Source organism: Miniopterus natalensis, chromosome 4 (genome assembly GCF_054644295.1).
Source record: "Miniopterus natalensis isolate mMinNat1 chromosome 4, mMinNat1.hap1, whole genome shotgun sequence".
Lineage (NCBI taxonomy): Eukaryota > Metazoa > Chordata > Mammalia > Chiroptera > Miniopteridae > Miniopterus > Miniopterus natalensis.
The window spans coordinates 43,467,173-43,485,655 of NC_142084.1; the positions used below are offsets into that span (position 1 = coordinate 43,467,173).

Here is an 18,483-nt window from a genome sequence, read left to right on the forward strand (position 1 = left end):
ATAATCTTTTCAATGGAACGACTTTTGGGAATGATAGGAGAAGGAGATTTTCTAATAAATTAAATAGAAATTATGGTTGTTTAATTTTATATCAGTAAATCTTTGTAATAGCCCTAGCTGGTTTTTCTCACTGGTTAGAGCATTGGCCCATGGATGGAAGCGTCCTGGGTTTGATTCCAGCCAAGGGCATGTACCTCAGTTGCAGGCACGATCCCCGGCCCTGGTTGGGGCACGTGTGGGAGGCAACCTATCTATGTGTCTCTTTAACATTGATGTTTCTCTCTCTTTCTCTGTTCCTCTCTCCCTTCCACTCTCTCTGAAAAAGCAATGGAAAAATATCCTTGGGTGAAGATTGAAAAAATAAAATAAATCTCTGTAAAAGGTAATATCTTTATAGTCTTATAGTGTTTAATTTTTTGTATGTTTTACAGTGTATTTTTTCCAGAAATTATGTTATTAAGAAAGTGTGTGTGTATTTCTTAACTATTATCTCTTTTTATCATTAATGGAAAATCTATGTGGGCTAAGTTAGTAAGCAAAGAAAAATATTAGATGTCAGACAATTTAATTTTTTGATATGTGCAAAGCAATAGGTGACTTTAAGGTCTTGACCTCTGACAGGTGCATTTTGAAATTGCCTGGAAAATGACCTTCTGCACTTAGGGGAGAGCCTGGCTTTTGAAGTATGTTTTCTGATCTGCCACTGTTACATTTGCTCTATCCATTTGTGCCAGACAAAGAAAGTTAACAGTGGGATTCTGTGTTTTGGAAGAACCTTATGAATTCTCCATGTTTGGAAGTTGTTACTGTCCATAAAACTACAAAGTAGAGTATATGCATTTTGACTGATTGAGAGATCTTTACCTTTTTGGAAACTGATGGCTCCTTGCTATGGTTTTTTAAAAGGCATGGTTTTTATATAATGTCTAGCTGCCCAAGTTCTGTAACGTCTTTGTTTAAAAAAAATCCTTTGTAGCTCTGAGACCTTTTGTTTGGGGAGGAAGGGGTGTCACAAACTCAAGGACCGGACAGTTTAATGAGAATATAAGATGCTAAAGAGGAGTGATGAGGACTGTGACAGATTGGAGAATATTTACCTTTTCAAAGGCAATGGAAACGCAAAAATCAAAATATACTGTAACAGCCAAACAGACTTCCAAATTTGGCCTGAAGCCTTCCAGTTTATGTCTGTTTATGCCAGTTATCCCTGTAATAATACAATAGCAGTATAATGACAGTAAAAATAGCTAACAATTTTTGACAGCTTACTCTATGCCAGGCACATGCATTATCTCATTCTGTCTCCACAATAAAGGCAAATACTCTTGTTATCCCATTTTAGGGATAAAACTGAAGCTTAGAGAGGTTCTTTGCCCATGTCACAGAGACGGTAAGTAGCAGAGTCAAAGCCAGGTTTGCCTGACTCTGGTTCTGGAGCTCTGTGATGTGTGTTTTGATTTTAGGCCACAGAACTTGGAATTGCATTTGGGTAGGAAGAAAATCATCTGGCAGTGGTTAAGCTACTCAGTGTTGGCACCGACCAGCTTTGTGACCTTGGAGGAAGCAGCCAAGCCTGGGAGAAAGGGCAGTGTGTTTGGTCCTACAGGAAGAGGAAACCGCAAGATCAGGTCTGCAGCAGCGTGGACGGGCTGGAGAAAAGTCTTCACCAGGTGCCTGGGGAGGGGATTAAAGAAGGAAGCGGTTCCTGTGAGGTGCAGGTGTGCGTGGGGTCGGGAGTGTGGGGGTGTGTGGCATATAGAAGTGGAAAATCAGACTAAATGGAAGTTTAGTAGGAGCTTGTAATGTAGGTGTTGGCAGATGTGGGTAAAGTCTCCAGGGATATTATGTACCATTGGTTTAACAGTGTATAAGGGATTATCTGGAGCTGTAGAATAAAAAACTAAGACCTATGGGGTCTGAGATTTAACCCAGGGCTTCCTGTTACAAAACACTTTAAAACCAAATGAGGTTTTCATCTGGGTGGAGGAGCCTGACTTCTCTCCACTGTCTTTTGTTTAGTTATCTCAGCAGGCTCCCACTCGCTGGCCTCAGAGTGGGTTTTCTGGGGCATAGTGGATCTCTATCAGGATCGTTGGCATTTCCCGTGATATTTAGTAGAAAGAGAGTCATAAAGAAAGAATCCTGACCAACCTGAGGCTGTTGAATCAAGGAGCACAACCCAAATATTCGGCTGTTAACATAGCACCTTTAAACAAACAATCCACTGACTTGTTGCCCATTGTAGCTCTCAAAGCCTCTCTGTCTAAGTGACTTGAACTCAAGGAAATGAAAAGTCAAGCCAGGCAGTTCCTAACTGGCAGCACGTGAACATGAACCTAGGAAACACAGCAGCCTCTGTGAGAGGCCTGTCTGCAGAAACCTCACACACCCTTAAAAAGAACTTAAAAAATTAAAGGAATTATACATATATGAAAAAATTAAAGGGCTATATCTTCACTCCCTCCTCCCCTGAAAAATGTAAATGTACTTCAAAAATATATGAGAAGTTTAGATTGAAGAACAGAGTTTGCTTTCTGCAGCCTGAAGACTTTTAAATAAGACCCTGAAGGAGGAGGAAGCAGACTTAGTTGCAAGAAACCTAATACTCCGAGAAGAAGGGGGAGAGAAGTGGGACCAAAAATAGAGCAGGAGTTGAATCTAGGGAAGCCCTTTTGTTGAATTATTTCATTGGCTTTAAGTGATCACTTTCCTAGAAGCAACAAGAAAAACTGGTCCAGTTTGTTTTCAGAGTTGGAAGAAAATACTTATGTGAGCAGCTCCTGTTTGCAACGTTTCCATCTGGAATATCATTTAAGAATTTGGCCAGATCTCAAGTGATTTATGTTTAGTAAACAAGATTATCTTCAGCTTCCTGCTGTGAAAGAGCAAATGGTGTGGGGTTTAGTTGCTGTTTTTCAGTCTCTTTTAATTGCTTGTTCAAGGTAATACTGCATTAATCTCCGTTAATTATCTCCAGTGTTCGGTTTGTGACAGTGGTTTCTGAAGCAAGAAACCAGAACAGTGGTTGAAGTTAGAATGGCTTAAAGTATGAATACCCTTGCTGTAGAGCTACCCAAACTATACCTGTGTCTTAAGGTTGGGGGTGGAGGTGTGAGAGGTGGGGGAAGTGAGGAATAGCTTTTCCATAAACTTGAAATAGAGCTTTTTTTCATTTTCCATATTTCAGGAAAGATGTTCTTAATTTTATGGACAAATGATATAAAGGGAATCTCAAGTCAGCTCTCTTGAATGCTTATGATTTTTCATGTTTTAAGAGTTTACTTTTCCCCCTAATATGGGAAAACATTTCTTACTGAAAGGGTGGATATCCAGTGAAAATGACAGTTCTTGTTGTTTGAGGATACATAATTATGAAAATGTGACTACTGATGCACTATTTTTTTCAAATTTGGATAAAATGTTAATGTTTTAAATTTAAATTAGTTTTTATAGGCTCCCCTGTTAAATTCTTCTAATTATTAGGTTTCAGTATTTATGTGAGAGAGGTAAGCATTTTAGCAAAGAAATGATCATTTTATTCTGCAAGACAAAAAATACTAATGAAGTGTTTCAGAGCATAAAATTTAGGAAAACCATGTATTATATATTTTAGGTTCACTGCAGATAAAAATAGTTACATCTAGTTAATAAGTATTCTGCTATAGTAACTTCCCCTGACACCTCTTCCTGAATCTTGAATTGAAGGTCTCTTCCTACACTGGTTATGTTAATACTTTGAGTTTCATATCTTACTCACAATGCAAAGCAAGCAAAAGATAAAATGCATAGAGGTCACTCTGTCTTTCAGATTCTATCAGCTATTTTGAATTGAATTCTTAAACTGTTCATGATAGCTTGGCAGCAAGCCATGTGCTTGTCATTTTAGCTCATTAGAGTTAAGTCTAGTCCTGTCAAGAATAGGTTTACTAGTCTTTTTTAATTGCCTGCTTAAAATTTTTTATTTCCAAAATCAGCTAAAGAATTTAAGCCAGAGGGAAGGGGAGGAGTGTTGTATGGGTGTTGAAGGGGGCCTAATATATGGTGGGCACACAGTGCAATATACAGATCTTGTAACATACAAACCCACACCTGAGACTTATATGATCATATTAACCATTGTCACCCCAATAAATTTAATTTTATATATATATATATATACACACACACATATATATATAAATATATATATATTTACACCTGAGACTTATATGATCATATTAACCATTGTCACCCCAATAAATTTAATTATATATACATACACACACACACACACACACACACACACACACATAAAGGAGAATTTAAGATGGTGGTATATGTGGACTGAGGTCAGGTAAAAATTCTGAGCAGACCAGGAATTCACTGAAGGAGGGAATTGCAGAGATGAATGAGTTTAAGGCCCCTGTGGAGGAGTAGAGGATTGCTAAAGCATTATTTAGAAGAATGGAACAGGGTTTAGATAGTGTAGTTGTGTGAAAATGTATATGGCGTTTATTTGACTAGTATAAACAGTTTTCTTTTGTGCATTTTTTTTCTTTTTTGCATTTAAATGTGCCACCTAATCTTCTGGAAAATGGGAGGCTAAATATTAGAAGGTGGTGGAGAAACAGATGAAGACTAGGTGGAATCTGGAGCAAAGAGAGAGGAATGTCCTGCAAGCCAAAAATAAAGAGAACATGAAGGAAGGGAAACAGTGGAGTCTGCTCAGGGGTGTAACCACTAAAATCTACAGGATGGTGTAGAGAGGAAAACAGGCTAAAAAAGAGGTGAGATGAGAAGAGACCTTAGGAAGAGGCAGGAAGAGAAAACATTGGTGTCGAGTGGAGTAATCTATGCCTGCGTGTCTGGGAGTAGGGGAGGCCAAGTTTCCCAGCAAATGGCCAGGCTCACTGTTGATGTCCCCAGCAAGCTGAGGTGTAGTAGGCGTGGCACTCGTTCCTATGACTGTGTGAGGATTCGGATGTGGGGGATCCATTAGCCCCCAGGGGTATGTTTGGAGCCACAGCAGCTTGTGCTTGACCTTGAAGTGGGAGGGAGGCAGTAGCAGCTGGGACTGTGTAGCTGACTGGGTAACGTAGTGAGCCAGTCCGAGTAGCTTTACAGCCCATCTCTTCCCTGGAACCATTCATTCCTCACCTGGAGGACTTGGGAACGGGATTTACTTTGTAATGTCGGAGGGTTGGACTGACCCTGAAGAACTTTGGATGTGTGTCATCAGAATCCCCTTCTTGCTTCCTCTGTCCTCTTGCTGGGGTGTGCCGTGAGTTCACGTTGTTCCCTGACAGGGCCCACTTTGCTGGAAATGTATTTCATATTCTGGATCTTTCTTGATTTTTCTCTCCACTCACCAAAACTTACCTGTTCACTCTCTGGTGTTCCCATTTTCTCCAAATAACTGGAGCTAATTGGATAAAAACCTTCATTCTCTTGTTCAGAGTTAATATTTGCATTCAAAAGAAGGATTCACATTATGTTGACTCGAAGAAATGGTGGCATTTTGGGCTTGTCTTTGGGTAAATAATAAGATGGTGATATTACAATGGAGTCTTTATATGCATATTTTACTCATGGGGATTAAACTCATGCATTTGGCTAAAAGAAAAGAAAACGGATGAGAAGTAGCAATTGAAGAAAGATGAACATGGTTCTAAAGTGACTGTGCGATGGGAGATGGGAGCCTGCAGTTGGTAGGGAGATTGCATTTCCTCTCAGAGCTTGTGCATTGGGTTTAACTGCATGACCCATACCATGCAAGCAAAATACTTTATTTGGTATTTACCTGAAGAACTGGTTATCTTGGACTCAGTGAGAGGCAGCATAGTATTTTGTGAGGAATTTCAGGGAATTTTCAAGGATAGTTTCAACTGTTTGTAATTGCTACCTTGAGTTTGACTTTGGACTCTAACGTAGTTCCCTGTACTATTAGGTCTGACTTTACAGTGTTGGTTGGCTGAGGGTAGTTCTTCCAGGGCACCTATAAGCTTCTTTTGAGATTTTGGACTGTGTTGTGTTGTTCATCATTGCCAAAGAAGCTTAGAAAACATTTTTGTTGAATGAAATAATGAATACATAACACTCTGCCTGGTGCCCTCTCCACCCCCCCACCCCCATTGCCCCTAGAAGAGATATGAGAGGGGCATTCTGGCTGCTTTGGTTTGGAAGAGATGGGTCTTGCTGATGGTTTAGATCGTCTGTTGGAACTGGATTGCAAGGTATTGACTTACTGAGATGGTCTTTTTTTCCCTGAGCATGTGGCACCTTGTGCTGTATCTCACGGTATCACTGTGGTACTTCCTGAAAAGACCCTGGTTTCTGCAAGATGTCTGTTTGACGGCAAGTTTAAGTAACGATAATGACCACTGGAGTCTGTTTTTTATATGTCATTTACTGATGTTCAGTTGCTGCCCTCAGTAAGTTTGGTAGCTCCTGTGTATGACACACAGACCTTCATACCAGACACAAATGTGATCTCAGCGCTAACCACTCATTCTGATGCTATTTTTAGTGTTTTGTTAGCCTCTTGGGCCAGTTTGATATTTTCATATTTTTAATGTGCCACTCAACCTTTGTTGTATTTAATAGAATCACAGAATTGGAGGGACTCACAGAGGTAATCAAATCCATTGTTCTTCAAATTTTCTTTCCTTCAAAGGGACAGTAAAACCACTAATAAATGTAATTTATGCCAATATGTAAATTCGAGAAAAGCTGAACTTCCAGTTCAGAGAGAGACTGAAATGGGAGGCCAAAATCCTCTATTCTCTACTTGCTGCCCACCCCAACCCTCGAAGTATCTGGATATAATGTGTGCTCTGTGGAGCTCAATTTGAAAACCACAGCTCCAGGGTAATTTATGGGTGTTTTCCTAAGTCTTAAGTAAATCTTCCTAGCATCAGTTTTTGCTTTTTATTACTTCCTGAGAGAGCAAAACTTTAAAACAGAACTGCTCAAAGTTCTTCCTCTGCATTTCTCTGTGTGTGAACACTAACTCTGTGTAGACACTAACCAGTCATCAAGAAACTTACTGTGTGTCATGCATGTCCAGCCCTACCAGTGTGACCTGTTAGGTACCACGGGTAAGAAGCTGACTCGGATGACAGAGTAGTACTGGTTTTCTTTTTTTCACAACAAGCATGGCATCTGGATGAGACTATGAATGTTCTTAAGAAATTGGGATGTCCTCTATGGAATGGGCTCCAATTGTATAGATCTGTGATTCTCAAAGTGTGGTTCCCTGACCAACAGCAGCAGCAACATCCCCTAAAATTTGTTAAAATACAAATTCTTGGCCCCTACTGCACACCTCCTGAATCAGAAAGTTTGAGAGTGGAGCCCAGCAATTGTATTTAACAAGCCTTCTCTGGATTCTGCTGCACATTTAAGTTTGAATGACAGGTGTTGGAGAACACAATGATGGTTCCAAAGTGTTAGTAGCTTCCCCACCTCTGCCCCCTTTCTCAAGCAAACTTCTTGCTTTGCTATGGAAATTTGATGTTTTCTCGAACTTATGTGAAATCCTAAGCAACTTTATCTTCCAAAAAAACAACAACAAAAAAAACCAACCCAGGTTTGTCTGAATTTCAATTAGATTACTCTGCCTTGGTCCCCTTTATGTGGAGATTCTGAAGCCACCAGTGAGTGTGTATGAGCACTATTTTTAGGTGTTAGTTGGAAGCCTGGTTGTTTCTGAAAGGAAGTGATTTTCTACTTGACCAATCAGGGCCTCATTTGTCGGAATACTGTTGAAGTAACTCAGAATCACAGACCCTTTCAACTTCTCCAGTGAGAGTGTAAGGGAGGATTTCCTAAGTGTAGCCCTTATGTAACCATGATCATCATATCCATGTTAACATTATAAACCAGTTTCTTTTCTCTCGTGTCTTTCTAATTAACTAGGCAGTCATTCAGCAGTCTGGAGCTGGGAATTCCTAATGTAAAATTCAAGAATCACCCCTGATAATAGAAAAATAAACTTCGCTTGTATGTATGGATATGATTTTTTTGTGGATAGGGGGCCCATAGTTTTCATCAGATTCTGGAAAAGATCTATGCATACCCTCACCCCCCCCAAAAAAGCTGATTAATTATTGCTTTAACTGCTTTTGGATAATAGTTTTAAGATTTGCAGTCATATGAGATTGAAGAGCTTCCAGGAAGATTGGCAGTCATATTTTAGCCTGCCCTGTGGTCTCCTCAACTGTTACTGTCTACATTAAGTAGAGTAAGATTGGTTCTTTAACTTGTGCAATCATGTGTTTCTGTTTCTGGTGGTGGGAAGGATGCATACTTGTGTTTATCCAGTAGTTTCAGGTGTACTTTTTAAAAAAACCATCCTGTGAAATATATAGAGCAGGAGATATTATCCCTATTTATAGTTGATCACATTGAGGCTTAGAGAAAAGCATGAAACAACATCACTAGGTTTGCCTGTCATCTGAAAGCATTGGACACTCCCACTAGTTCATGCTTGGATTACTTCTAAATATGTTTGGATGATGCCTAGAGAAGTCTTGAAAGTTTATTGTGGACAAAAACTGGTTGTTTAACTGACCCAATATCATTATTCTCTCTTTAAAGGAAATGGATCACGTTCATATTATGGATTTCTTTTTTTGCTGTTCCTTATTTTAGCGATTTTAAAACAAATTTTTATAGATATAATCTCTCCCCATCACAGTCAAATAAAAGCTGGCCCCAGCCCCTCTTCTTTTCTTCACAAATATCATAGAAAACCCTACCCAATTATATTTTTTAGCATGTTGGCTCAGGAGAGGGCAAGTCATTGGCACCCAGTAGCATCACCTCATTTTTGTTAGATTGTCCTTTGGGTTTCAAAGACGAGTGCCCTTGTAACTTACATTACACAGCCTCACATTTGCACATAAAAGTTTGCTAGGCAAGAGGAGCAATGCAAGATAAATTGAGAAGGTTAAGGGGAAAACTGTGCTGAGAACTTCTCATAAATGAATTGTCAATGATTTCTCCAAGTGACAAATTAACTGGAGACAGTGTTCTGCATTTTAAAATAAAGTGTGGTGGGGTAATTCCATTTGTGTTCAAGCCAGAGGTCAGTGACTCACTTATTCTACTTGTGCTTTTTGTCTAATAGAGTAGAAAAGAAAGCTGTATATGTGGATATTTAATTTACTTTTATTTTGCAAATGTCTATGATTCAGTCAGCAGCGAGATTATGTGTGCTAAGGCAGGCTGGCATCTAAAAGGTGTCTGTGCTGAGGGCTTGGGGCCAGAACATTTTACAAAAGGAATATTTGTGCTTAGAAAACTTCTTATAAAGATCTCATTCTTACTTGAATTTCTCTTACTTCAGTGGGGTCACTGAAAAGGACATCAAGATATCAGCCATTTCTTTAGTTCCCTGGCATTAGCAAGTGGGGTGGTAGTTCTTTCTGTCAACAAGTCAGGGTTTGATTACTATAACTTTGACTAGGTGACTCCATATTTCTATGAGGAATGTGCATATTAATGTCATACATTTTTTTGGGAAATATAAAATAGATGCATTAATTTTAGGATTTGTACATCTGTGATTTGTTGAACAATAATAAGAATGAAGAGAAGAGGATTCCTGCCCTGCCTCCATATAGTCTAGTGAAACCCAGTGGATCATGTGAAAGCTCTGTGTTCTTCAAGCCATTGATGGCAGTATTAGGAGTTTAACAGTAATATTTTTGCCCTCTGCATTCTTCTACCGAAGTTTTGTTTTTTTCTTTGGCCTTTGGCCACATGGCAGTTTTGCTCCAGGATTTTAATTTGTGGGGCAAAGACAGTGGGCATGATGTTAGCTAATTACCTCAAGTGCTGGCTGGTGTGGATTGACCTTTCAAAGTCAGAGCATGATGCCAGAGATCACATTTGTACTTGAATGAGATTGTTTTTGTTGTTTCTATCTCTGGAAAACCCAGGAGTGCAGATACAGAGGAGATCAAGGGAGATGAGGGGTGGTGCTTGGTTCTGGAGCTCCAGGGCCATGCACCAATCAGTTCCCCAGCCCATGCTGGTGGGCTTTAGGTTTCTTGAAAGAAACAGAATAGATTCAAATAATTGAGGCTAGAAAGGAGCCTGAGGCAAAGTACGTCTCTGGATTTCCCTGAAGTTTTTTTTTTGTTTTTTTTTAACATCAGGTCTCTTTTGCCCCCCCCCCCCCTTTCTTTCTAACTTTAGTGTGTGTTTTTTTCTCATAAGGAAAAACAACAGCACTCTGAATCTATGCTTTCTATGATGGAACGTAGTATTATGAATCTATTTGCATCTAAATAAAGAAGGTAATCAGCTTTAACGCATGCCAGTCAGCTGACCCAGAAACTTGACGGGTGTTTTGAGGTTGTGTTTTTTGAGCTTGTGTATTTTGAGGTTGTGTTTGAGGTTGTGTATTTACCGGTCTGGACAGTTGAGTACTCTGAGCACATGTAGCGTTAGGAAATAGCTTTGCGATTATAAGGCTTGTTGTTTATTGTGAAGCATATTAATTGCCCTTACCTTAGAGTCCACTGACTTGGGGTCTCACTTCAAAATAGCTTTGCCTTAATTTTAAAAAGCTCTTTCTCTGCCAGTTTGCTTTTAATGTGTGTATTAGGCCATACCTTTTTTTTCTTTAAAAATTTTTTAAAATTTATTGATTTGAGAGAGAGAAAGGGAGGGAGGGAGAGATTGCTTTGTTGTCCCACTTAATTACGCGGCATTGGTTGCTTCTTGTATTCCCCTGATGGGATTGAACCTGCAACCTTGGCCTATCAGGCTGACGCTCTAACCAACTGAGCTACCTGCCTGGGGCCTTTTGGTGTCTTTTAATTGAGATAAAATTTACAGAACACCAACACTGTGAATATTTTTTGTCAAGAGAATTTAAGAAAGGTTAATTGATTGAACACTTGGTTCATGTATTTGAATTTAGTGGCTGATAGGCCAGAATGATATAAAGCCAGGTCCTTGTCTTCAAGATCTAGGGGGATAAAAATTTAAATAAATATTAATAGAGACATGTACAAGGTGCCCTGTGACTGTAAAAGATGTTTGCTGCACTTTCCTTTGTGAGCCTGCCTCTGAAAATAGTGGAATCTTTTCCTCTTGCTCTATTTTTTATAGAGACTTGTCTTACTTCGTTGTCTTCGGGTTTTCTGTTAGGGATTGCATATAAAAGAATTTTGTCAGCTACTTCATGCTTCTGAACATTTCTTCCTTCTCAGATTCAGACAGAAATATAAGTGGTGATGCCTGATGTTAGTCTGTTTGTTAGAATTATAAAACATGCTTTATATAACTTGATATCAAAGTTGATATAAAAATGTATTTTTGAATGTTGGAAGGTAAACTGGGGTTCTGCTAAGCTTATTTTTCCTGTACATCTGTGGCAAGACTGTTGACCAGTAAACTCCAGATCTGTTTGCTTACTTAAGCCAGTCCTATATTACATACATTTCTGTTTTTATTGTGTCTCACCCCCATCTGCTCCCAAATCCCAAACCAAAAAAGTATACTTTCTTCTTTGCTTTGAAATTTCCTGAAACTTTCTATCTGTTCTTTTTCTTTTTTTATTATAATCTCTTGCATGTTTGCAAATGATAATAACAATGCCTTTTACTTTTATACTAGTAAATGAAGGATTAGTTGACAATATTTACAAAGATCTCTAGACTTTTTAGAGAAAGGACTGAATAAATAGTATTATGTAAGCCAAATAAATTATTTTCTTGAATTAAGCTGAGTTTTATTAAGGTGAATTTTTCTCAGTGCCAATCTTTTCTTTTTTAATTTTAAGGCTCTTTTTTTTTTTTTTTAAAATAAATGCTCTTTATACTCTCTCACTTCTGTATTTTAAGACATTTCTGAACTGGCACAATAGCCATTTCCCCCCATTAATTTTATAAAGTATCTTTTAAATATTACTTTAAAAAATTCTTTAATGTCTCAGTTTTGGACCATGAAATGTAAAAATTGACTTCTGTTGACTTCATTTTAGTAATCTTTTATTAAAATCTTGCAACATGTTGGTCAAGTGCGAGAATATAATTTTCACAGCTAAATTTTAAACCTTAACAAGAGTTTTATTTTACCTTTCTCTGCGTTAATTGCTTAAAGGGCAAGCGTATCTGGTTACACTTTCCAGTTTATAGAAAGGTCCTTGTCCTCCTCTCACTATCCCCACAGCCACGGAAAGGAAGGGAACTGTCCTCAGACTGGCGTAGAGCGGAAACCTGCCCAGTGCGCTGAGGTCGGCTTCCTCCCCGTGGGAAGCTTGTGCTTGTGGCCTGCAGAGTGACGCTGTGTAAAAATGTGACGGACAGGTGTTTGCTCTGGCCTTGACCAAGCTGAGAATTTGAGATGGAAGAGTTGGGCTCTGGACATATAGGAGGTGATTTGGAACTTGGCCAGTCTGTCCGTTTTCTTACCTATCATTGAAACGGAAGACTAAGTAAAGGACATACAGTTTCATAACTCATAATATTGCTCTAAACTCTTTTTTTCCTTTCGGTTGATGTATTTTAATTAGTTGAATACATTTTCCATAAATTTCACTGCCTCCCATTTAGCTTTGAATAGAAGCCAACTAGAGAAATATTTAGAAGGTTATGAGCAACAATAGAACGAACTGTTAGAAAAGGGCTTTTGTGGCATTCCTCAAATGTGTGCTGGTGGAAAAATGACTGTAATTGGATAGTGAAATGTTGGAAAATAATTTTATTTACTATTTAGAAGTCACGTAAACAAGCCTTGCTTTTTAGATTCACAGGTTCAGAACAGTCATGCCTCACGAGCTCAGCCTTTGCTCACTATGCTTTACGTTGATGGAATTAAATGTGGCACATTGCAGCGCTGGATCAGCTGCACAGTCCTAAAATGCAGGGTTTGATTGGATTCTGGAAAAAAAATTAAAGATGCTGTTTAATATCAGAAATGGAGATTTGTGAAATTTTGCTTTTAGCCTAAAGTTGGTTTAAGAAAGTACCCCAATGATAGAACAGGGGAAGAACATGACGAATATCTAACTGTAAATTGCCTTTTGAAGCCAAAAAAGAAACTCAGAAAAAGTAAATCAGATTTCAAAGCCAGGTGCTTGGCGTACTGGCCGTTACACGGCTCATCTTCCAGGGAGTGCACCTCCAGTAGTATGTCTGCTAGTGCTGGGAGTAAACACATGTTTAATGGACATTCAGCCCAGAAGCATCCAGTTTTATCTTCTGGATATTGAAGGACACAATGGATAAAGGTCAGAGCTTCATGATGCTTGCTGTGAGGCTCATGGGTGTTGAGAGAGCAGAGCTGCCTTAATATAATGCCCATAATTTGCAAGGGATTCTTTGGAGGCCATCTTCTGATTCTCTTACTTACCTTGTACAGGGATCATCTGCACAGTTTTCTTCTGACTTTTACTGGAATCACTAACTTGTATTCATAAGGTCATTTGAGCATTTTCCATGACCTAAAATCATGTCATTTGTTTTAATGTTTAAGGGTAGAGAACTGAAAGTTAAACTTGAGTTTCAGTTTCAGCTCTGCCGCTGTGTGATCTTAGTTATGTAATTGTTTTATGCTTCAGTTTTGTTGTATATAAAATGGCCATTCATTCATTCATTCATTGAACAAATATTAAGTAATTTCTAAGAGCCAGGCCTATTCTTGGTGCTGGGAAGTGAGCAATGAGCCAAGCAGACAAAATCTCTGCCCTCATGGTGCTTACATCCTGCTGTGGGCAATGCAATGTAAATTAGTGCAAATTTAATATATGCTAGATAGTGACAGTTGCTACAAACAAAAATAAAACAGGGTCAGGGGTAGAGTGACAAGATTGGGAGGCAGTTTCTGTTTTATGTGGGGTAGGCAGGGAAGGCCTCTCTTTGAGGTGATATGTAAACAGAGACATAAATGGAGAGGGGAATGATATATGAGGATACTTGGGGATAGAGGATCTCAGGGAACAGCAAGTCTGGCAGGCACTGCACAGTCCCTGAAGTGAGAGCAAGCTAGGTGTGTGTGAGGAGCAGTGAGGAGGGGAGCTGAGGACAGGGGAGCTGGAGGATGTGAGAGAGAGCCAGAGCTGCCCTGATAGTACCCACCTGTAGGGTTGCTTAGAAAATTGAGTGAGATATCACTTCTCATGTGTACTTTGCACACATTAAAAGAATACTACACCATCACAAGTGAGGATTTTTTTAGGAATGAAAGAAGAATTCAGTAATATAAAATTTATTAATGACATTCATCTTATTAAATATAAGTATTAAATATAAAAAATATAATTTTTATAGAAAAGGCATCTGATAAAATCTAATATCAATTACTGATTTTAAATGCATCTCAAAATATAGTAGGAAATGATTCCTGGAGGATGCCTGTACAAGCTCTGCCAGCCAAAGCTGTCAAATATGACTGGGAAGCATTGGATTAAACAAATCAGCGTTCTTTCCTACAGGCCTTCTTAGAGCCTAATCCACATTAGGTACTTTGTGAATATTCAAGAGGGATTTTTAAAATACAACATTTTCCAAATTTATTTGAATATAGAACCTTAAACAATGGCTACTACTTTTTTTTTTCTTTAAGAAACATCTCACAAATAGTTGTCATGTTGGGAAACATCACTTTAGTACTTGACTTTTGGTTTTGTACACGTTCATTATTCATTCACATAAATCAGTGTTCTTGGGTTTATTTTTCAGATGCCTGTAGTCTCTCTCTCCTTTTACTCCTCTGTGATATGCTGCAACTCACGAATTTGTTTTGCAGTTGAGACCCTCCCAAAGTCATCTAAGTTACACTGGGTTTCTTGGTAAAAAAGAGAATTCTATATGATGAATGTAAAAATCTCAGGGATGGATTGAATGGAAATTGAAGATTGAAAGATTGAAGGTTCATTTGATTCAACTTTTCCCAAAGCTTTTAAAAGTTTTGTTGTTCGGGGGAGGAATGGGGAGCTAGTTGAGAAATTCTGAACTTATTGTAGAGAAGAGCATTGCAGTGGGTTGGAAGGTAGGATTCTACCTTTGTGTTCACCATTTACCAGCTACTTAATTTTGAACAGGTCACTCAGCTTTCCTCTGCTTCAGTTTTGTCATTTGTAAAATTTAGGGATTGGATTTAGGTTCATCCATTTTAATAGGCAGAGTTACTATTAATATACGTAATCAAATCAGGGATGATTGTGGCCCTATGTTGAATATTTTGTTCTACTCTGTAAGTTCCCACATATGACTATAACCTTGTGTCTCAGTTAAGCTCTTTTGGATAATGAAATTATTCAATAATTAGCTCATAGTCAACTCCAGGTATTTGAAAACTGGTTGAGTTGAGACTTTTGTCTTCGTTGATTGATTTGTTAATATCCCCGTAGGAAAGCACTTGATTATAACACAGGTCAATTAATACAGTGCTATGGATAAATCCACACCTCCTGCATTTGTTTTACTGATATAGGGAGAAATCCATGATGTGAATATTAATTATCATCAACCTCCCTCCCCTCCCCAGTGTTAATTTGTTGGCTTTGCTGTGTCTTTTGTGCACTCCCTATTAGCTGATTTCTGAACTCAGCACAATAGAGGTCTGAATTCACTTGAATTTATGCCATCTGGAAATGAGCTTCAGTTTTGTTCCTTTGTTGAAATTAGGGATGTGACATAGCTATTACATGGAAGGATTGTTAGCATGGATACAGTTTGATTAAGTGGAGGTAGAATGTTTTGTTAGAAGGAAAGCACTTGCCTGGGGACAGATTTGAGTGTGACTGAATCATTAACTACCAACTTCCTCCCTTTTTAACAGGAGACATATTTTGTTTTTAAAAGAGAAGAGAACCAAGTGAATTATCAAGACCTAGTTAATTTTTAGAGAGTCCTTTTCATTTACTTGAGTTCCGTTTAACCTTGCTTTCGATGTCATTCTGTGCATTACTCTCAGAGGACTCAGCTTCCTTTGAAGTTGCTGCTGGCGGAATCGTGATGGTAAAATATAGGAGGGGTTCCCAGTAAAGCCCTGAGTGATCCACAACGATGCCTGTTACCTGAGTGAAAGCATACGTGTGGGGATGCTTAAAAATGTAGCGTGTCAGGGGAGGATAGATGATAATGAACACTTAGGTGGGAGAAGTATTTCTCATGAATTAGAGATGCCCTTTCATAATTCAAGAGTCACAGAATGAGGAAAAGCTTGAAATCGCCCGAAAGCATCTGGGAGCAATCTGTAATTCTTAAGAGGCAGTAGAAGAGCCAGTGTCACTCCAGTACATCATGATAAAACTGTCCACGTGGGATTGTGGAGGAAGGAGAATTCTGTTCCTTATAAAACCTCTTGCGATTAAATGCCTCGAGATTTGAAATGAATGTTACTGCAAGGCCCCAGGTGCTTAATAAATGATTAATTGATTAGAATGAGGAAGGTAGATTTGAAGGTACCACAGAAATGTCAATATGAATTTTGTTTATTTGCATGTGAAATGTTATTTTTTACTTTATTTTTATTTTTTCAATTACAGTTGACAGTGAGTATTATTTCATATTAGTTTCAGGTGTATAGCATAATGGTTAGACATACAGTTTACCAAGTGATCCCCCAGTAACTCTGGTACCCACCTGGAACCACACATGTTAACCACGCAGTTCATACCCCATCCTCTCTTCTTGTGCCTGGTCACTAACGCTGCTGTGCCTAATTTTGAAGATTTAGGTCACTTTGAGGTTCCCCCACACCATTTTTTTCCTTTGTGAAACATTTGTTATAAGAAAAGGTATTGCATTCCAAGCCTTTAAGGCATGTGTAGGTAAAAAAACACGTACTCAAAACCTCTTATAGTAACTTTTTAAGGAGCTGTCTTTTAATACATTGGACTGTTGCAGAAAAATGATTGTATTAATGAATGGCTCATTTTTGGGGGCTTGGGAGATCCTTAAACAGAGATTTTGAAAAGGCTTTTTTGTTGTACTAGAATCTGACTTAAATTGCTCACCTTAACTCACCTAAAGAGAGGGAAATACCCCTAGATGATTTGGCTCAATTCCAGTCAAGGGCATGTACCTCAGATGCAGGCTTGATTGATATGTCTTTCTCTCTCCCTTCAAGCTCTCTCTGAAAAGCAATGGAAAAAGTATCCTCAGGTGAGGATTAAAAAAAAAGGGGGGGGAAATATTTTACCAAATATTATAACTGCATCAGAACAAGTTGCATCTTGTTTCTTGCTTTTGTGTAGTTATGATTATGTGTACAGTATTGTACCCTGTCTTTTTCTTTTCTGTATGATAGTTGGCATTTCCACATTTTATTATTAACATAACATTTTTTCATGACCGACAAAACTGTGGCTAAGTAAATTTACTCAACTGCTCCCCCCCCCCCCCCAGTTATTGGTTAAATAAATGGTTTCTGGTTTCCATACTTTAAATTTAAGTGCAGTATTTATTGTTTGCTCTTAAATCTTCTTTCTTGGAAAATTTCTCTAGCTTCTGCCTATTTTGACGTTAAATAATGGCTTCTTTTAGCTTTGTTTGGTATTTGCATTAGCTTTTGCCTTTTGTATCTCTAGGTGTTTGTGGTTAGTGTTTTTGTTATGCTGCCTAGGTGTTCTCTGTTTTTCTCTCAGGTAGGATAATTTCCCAATCTTCTTCAAACTCATATTTTCCTGCTTGTACAAATAGGGAGTAAGCCATGTATTTGTGTTGTGAAACTTATGACTTATCCTGATGATATGAGATGTGTATCTAAAACCAAAGTAAACTGCTGATGGGATGGCATAAAAAACAACTAACCTTTGAATTATCAGTGTCTTGGTAAGTCAAAAATACTGTTACTGGAGAATTAAACTCCCGGTCACTCGTGGGAGCGAGGTGGAGATTCTTGGGGTGCCGCTGAAACAAGCATTCTCAGAAGCCCCCACTGGAGGGTGGGATGTGGAAGATTTTATTGGCATGGAGTTACATTCCTCAGTTTCCAGTGCCCTATTTCTTCCAAGCCAGTCCTGAAACGGGCAGCTGGGAGTTCAGCAAAGACAGAAAGAGAGCCAGTGTCCAGAGTTTCTGTGCCATCTTGCAGCCAGGTGTGGTTCAGCATCCAAGCTAATTAAAGTCCATTAGTCCATGTGTGGAGTCCCACATGGCCATGAGCCATGTGGGTGCAGGGTAGGGAGTGCATCCCCAGACCACAGGAGAGCCAGGGCCCAGTGGCCTAGAGCCAAGAGAGGAGAGACAGCTTCCTTTGTTTGGAAGTTTATATATTTAGATTTCGTGCACTTGCAGTGGCCACGCCCATCTTGGCTGCTGACTCGTTTTCTGGTGTGATTGGTGGTGGGCAAGCACCTTCCCACCCGTCACTCCAACCTTTACTGGGCATGTGTCTAAACTGCCTTTGTCCAGTCCCTTCCCCCATCAATCAGTGGGAATAGACTTGGAAAGTGTTAGATACAGCTTTTTGGGAAAGCTGTATAAATGGCATTCCTATATTATCTGGTCTCCCCTTTCACTCCTTTCCTGTTAAATAATA

The 18,483-nt window shown here is 38.9% G+C and overlaps 1 protein-coding gene across 1 annotated transcript in view; it reads left to right on the plus strand.

Annotated features, from left to right (window-relative positions):
* FHIP1A (FHF complex subunit HOOK interacting protein 1A) overlaps positions 1–18,483 on the plus strand; it is a 190,921-nt gene that overhangs the window by 33,941 nt on the left and 138,497 nt on the right. The window lies entirely within an intron of this gene.